Here is a 5708-nt window from a genome sequence, read left to right as displayed (position 1 = left end):
GTGTTTTTTAACTCTTACTACAAATGCCAAAATGGCTCAAGTTTTCACCGTCAGTGCATTCACACAATGAAACTGTTTATTTAAATCACTGGTTCTGGTCTCCTGACAACAACAGCACTGAAGATTATCTACTCCTACATACTCTGTCACGTGATTAGTCAAATCAGCTTTCTTTATCCAGTCAAGATCAAGCACACCTGACATAGTCACTAGCCGTTATTACACAGAGCATCAAGCCTCTAATTTGCCCGTCCTTTTGGCGGCTCGATCCCAAGTTTTAGACAGAGGGCGGCAAACTGGGGGTCTGTTTTCAGTCCGCCGATTTTCCGCCCTGGAGGGTACACTTATTTCCGCCTCAACTGCTATCTAAAACCAAGGCGGAAATATCCCGGCCAGTGAGTGAGAGGGGTGGAGGTGTCATGACCTGCACTGTTGTGTGACCCACAACAGAGGAGTTTTAAAACCAGGAAACAGCTGATCACAGCAGTCAGCCCATCACTTCATCCGCGGACATTAAGATCAACAACTGGACAGCTGCAGAGATCACAAGCTGGTAAGAAACGGTTGCTAATTTCAAATTAAAGCCCCCCGCTAAGAACCCATTTCTAACTCTGATAGGGTGCAATGTAAAGCTCTTATTTTGAAGACAAATTCGTTGTCACTGTTCACAGTCCAACTTCAAGCTTCACGTCACGTCACATGTTATGCCTACCCCAGAGGCGGCTTTTGGAAAAGGAGGAATATTATGCCTCCGTTTTAGAAAGACAGGCCAGCAAATTGCCGCCCTTACCTTGAAACAAATGTGCCACATGTTCTATCTAAAAAGGGCTACTGATTGTTGATAGTGCAGGAAAACAAAGCATAATGGTCCTGTGGGCAATGAAGACCTGAAGGAACCCTAACTCCCAGAACCACCACAGTACTTTGACTGCATTGATGGTACCCTCACCTCATCTTTCTCATGGCGCATCATCAAATTTGTACTCTGAATTTGGCGCTCCCCATCAGAGTGGCAGACATCAGTTTCTGACACATCCTTCTTCATGGCTTGTGCTTGAAAAGACATATCATCAATTTGTACTCTGAATTTTGTTTTTAAGGTGCTTATACGTAGAAAATGGGTAGTTGTCTCCTGCTCAAATATCTTAATGGGTAAAGCTACTCACCATTGCTTCATCATGGACCGTCACTCCGTGTGCAATGGATCCAGCCTCCTCTGACTTCTCTTTCTGTGAGTGACACAGCTTTTTTAAAGATAAATCATGACAGTTTTTACACTCAAATGACACATGGACAGAAATGGGGTTTTTACTCTTTCTAAAAATTGTAAAAAATGACCGTGAAATGTTCTACTTCTATATACTCTGCCACTTGATTAATTACATCGGCCGAGCGTTTACAGTTGTTTACAGTTGTGCTTCCTCAACAGCTTCAGATACACCAGTCTCTTTTATAAACGTTTCCTCACCTGTGCACTGCCCCGACAGCTTTCTAACGGCCAGGACACTACACTCTCATGATTTTTGGCAAGCCATGTACGAGGAGGGAGTCATCCTGCAATATTTCATTGCTGAATTCCTCGTCATTCTTTTTTCTGCAGTAGCAAGTGCTGCGATGATAGCGATGATGATGAGTACAGTCACAGTGACACCTACTCCTACTGCTACATGTCTATAGTTCACAGTTGGCGGTGCTGTGAAACTGAGGATAACCTCACAATCCTGCACGCCCACGAGGCTTTCGACTGTACAGAGATAGCTTCCAGAGTCATGCTCTGTGACTTTATCTAAATACAAGTCACCTCCTGTCCTGTCAACAAAGGCACCATGAGGCAACATCCTGTTCCCGCTTTGTTTTGACCATCTGTAAGTGAGAGGGGGACTACCTTTTGAGGATCTGCACCGCAGCCTCAGATCTTGATTGGCCACAGGTTGACTATCTAATGTAACACTTTGGCTTACTGGCCTCTCCATTACTGTCAGGATAAATATTTTTAACCCGGAGTTCAGGTAAACATCTGACTTTGCACTGGTAACTGCCTGTATCTTCAGGCTTCAGGTCACGTCACATGTTATGCCTACCCCAGAGGCGGCTTTTGGAAAAGGAGGAATATTAATGCCTCCGTTTTAGAAAGACAGGCCAGCAAATTGCCGCCCTTACCTTGAAACAAATGTGCCACATGTTCTATCTAAAAAGGGCTACTGATTGTTGATAGTGCAGGAGAAAACAATAAGCATAAGTGGTCCTGTGGGCAATGAAGACCTGAAGGGAACCTAACTCCCAGAACCACCACAGTACTTTGACTGCATTGATGGTACCCTCACCTCATCTTTCTCATGGCGCATCATCAAATTTGTACTCTGAATTTTGTTTTTAAGGTGCTTATACGTAGAAAATGGGTAGTTGTCTCCTGCTCAAATATCTTAATGGGGTAAAGCTACTCACCATTGCTTCAGCATGGACGTTCACTCTGTGTGCAATGGATCCAGCCTCCTCTGACTTCTCTTTCTGTGAGTGACACAGCTTTTTAAAGATAAATCATGACAGTTTTTACACTCAAATGACACATGGACAGAAATGGGGTTTTTACTCTTTCTAAAAATTGTAAAAATGACCAGTGAAAATGTTCTACTTCTATATACTCTGCCACTTGATTAATTACATCGGGCCGAGCGTTTACAGTTGTTTACAGTTGTGCCTTCCTCAACAGCTTCAGATACACCAAGAGACAGAGACTTGCACTCCATGTATTTTGCATACATATTTGAATATACTCACAGGCTTCAGACGCCGCCATGACTTCGTACTCACTCTCTTCATTCTCAGGCTGGAACCATCTGTCGATTCCTGCATAACGACCCAGTGTTCCTTTTGACACAATACAGAACATGATTAGATCAATTTAACGTCTTGAAGACACCTTGTGTGTTGGCTTTGAGAACAATTTAAATTGTGAAATGTTGCAGTTCATGAACAAAAAGGATTTAATCATGAGTCACTGAACTTGTGCCACAATTGGGGCCAACAGACATGTGAAAGTGTCTTTTTTTATAAACGTTTCCTCACCTGTGCACTGCCCCGACAGCTTTCTAACGGCCAGGACACTACACTCTCATGATTTTTGGCAAGCCATGTACGAGGAGGGAGTTCATACCTGCAATATTTCATTGCTGAATTCCTCGTCATTCTTTTTTCTGCAGTAGCAAAGTGGCTGCGATGATAGCGATGATGATGAGTACAGTCACAGTGACACCTACTCCTACTGCACATGTCTATAGTTCACAGTTGGCGGTGCTGTAAACTGAGGATAACCTCACAATCCCTGCACGCCCACGAGGCTTTCGACTGTACAGAGATAGCTTCCAGAGTCATGCTCTGTGACTTTATCTAAATACAAGTCATCCTCCCTGTCCTGTCAACAAAGGACACCATGAGGCAACATCCTGTTGCCGCTTTGGTTTTGACCATCTGTAAGTGAGAGGGGGACTACCTTTTGAGGATCTGCACCGCAGCCTCAGATCTTGATTGGCCACAGGTTGACTATCTATGTAACACTTTGGCTTACTTGGCCTCTCCATTACTGTCAGGATAAATATTTTTAACCCGAGTTCAGGGTAAACATCTGACTTTGCACTGGTAACTGCCTGTATCTTCAGGCTTCAGGTCACGTCACATGTTATGCCTACCCCAGAGGCGGCTTTTGGAAAAGGAGGAATATTATGTCTCCGTTTTAGAAAGACAGGCCAGCAAATTGCCGCCCTTACCTTGAAACAAATGTGCCACATGTTCTATCTAAAAAGTGGCTACTGATTGTTGATAGTGCAGGAAAACAAAGCATAAGTGGTCCTGGTGGGCAATGAAGACCTGAAGGAACCCTAACTCCCAGAACCACCACAGTACTTTGACTGCATTGATGGTACCCTCACCTCATCTTTCTCATGGCGCATCATCAAATTTGTACTCTGAATTTTGTTTTTAAGGTGCTTATACGTAGAAAATGGGTAGTTGTCTCCTGCTCAAATATCTTAATGGGTAAAGCTACTCACCATTGCTTCAGCATGGACCGTCACTCTGTGTGCAATGGATCCAGCCTCCTCTGACTTCTCTTTCTGTGAGTGACACAGCTTTTTAAAGATAAATCATGACAGTTTTTACACTCAAATGACACATGGACAGAAATGGGGTTTATACTCTTTCTAAAAATTGTAAAAATGACCGTGAAATGTTCTACTTCTATATACTCTGCCACTTGATTAATTACATCGTCCGAGCGTTTACAGTTGTTTACAGTTGTGCTTCCTCAACAGCTTCAGATACACCAAGAGACAGAGACTTGCACTCCATGTATTTTGCATACATATTTGAATATACTCACAGGCTTCAGCGCCGCCATGACTTCGTACTCACTCTCTTCATTCTCAGGCTGGAACCATCTGTCGATTTCCTGCATAACGACCCAGTGTTCCTTTTGACACAATACAGAACATGATTAGATCAATTTAACGTCTTGAAAGACACCTTGTGTGTTGCTTTGAGACAATTTAAATTGTGAAATGTTGCAGTTCATGAAAAAAAGGATTTAATCATGAGTCACTGAACTTGTGCCACAATTGGCCAACAGACATGTGAAAGTGTCTTTTTTATAAACGTTTCCTCACCTGTGCACTGCCCCGACAGCTTTCTAACGGCCAGGACACTACACTCTCATGATTTTTGGCAAGCCATGTACGACGAGGAGGGAGTTCATCCTGCAATGTTTCATTGCTGAATTCCTCGTCATTCTTTTTTCTGCAGTAGCAAGTGGCTGCGATGATAGCGATGATGATGAGTACAGTCACAGTGACACCTACTCCTACTGCTACATGTCTATAGTTCACAGTTGGCGGTGCTGTGAAACTGGGATAACCTCACAATCCTGCACGCCCACGAGGCTTTCGACTGTACAGAGATAGCTTCCAGAGTCATGCTCTGTGACTTTATCTAAATACAAGTCACCTCCTGTCCTGTCAACAAAGGCACCATGAGGCAACATCCTGTTCCCGCTTTGTTTTGACCATCTGTAAGTGAGAGGGGGACTACCTTTTGAGGATCTGCACCGCAGCCTCAGATCTTGATTGGCCACAGGTTGACTATCTATGTAACACTTTGGCTTACTTGGCCTCTCCATTACTGTCAGGATAAATATTTTTAACCCGAGTTCAGGTAAACATCTGACTTTGCACTGGTAACTGCCTGTATCTTCAGGCTTCAGGTCACGTCACATGTTATGCCTACCCCAGAGGCGGCTTTTGGAAAAGGAGGAATATTATGCCTCCGTTTTAGAAAGACAGGCCAGCAAATTGCCGCCCTTACCTTGAAACAAATGTGCCACATGTTCTATCTAAAAAGGGCTACTGATTGTTGATAGTGCAGGAAAACAAAGCATAAGTGGTCCTGTGGGCAATGAAGACCTGAAGGAACCCTAACTCCCAGAACCACCACAGTACTTTGACTGCATTGATGGTACCCTCACCTCATCTTTCTCATGGCGCATCATCAAATTTGTACTCTGAATTTTGTTTTTAAGGTGCTTATACGTAGAAAATGGGTAGTTGTCTCCTGCTCAAATATCTTAATGGGTAAAGCTACTCACCATTGCTTCAGCATGGACCGTCACTCTGTGTGCAATGGATCCAGCCTCCTCTGACTTCTCTTTCTGTGAGTGACAC

General features: G+C 43.7%; 1 long non-coding RNA gene across 1 annotated transcript in view; it reads right to left on the bottom strand.

The window, feature by feature from the left end:
- LOC119016373 overlaps positions 1 to 1047 on the bottom strand; it is a 1835-nt gene extending 788 nt beyond the window's left edge. Inside the window, exon 1 of the long non-coding RNA XR_005074064.1 lies at positions 950 to 1047. This is a non-coding gene — a long non-coding RNA (uncharacterized LOC119016373). The remainder of the gene's footprint in view (positions 1 to 949) is intronic.
- Positions 1048 to 5708: the final 4661 nt, after the last annotated feature.

This window comes from Acanthopagrus latus, unplaced genomic scaffold, assembly GCF_904848185.1.
Source record: "Acanthopagrus latus isolate v.2019 unplaced genomic scaffold, fAcaLat1.1, whole genome shotgun sequence".
In the NCBI taxonomy this organism is placed as follows: Eukaryota; Metazoa; Chordata; class Actinopteri; order Spariformes; family Sparidae; genus Acanthopagrus; species Acanthopagrus latus.
This window is presented reverse-complemented; position numbering and strand designations above follow the sequence as displayed.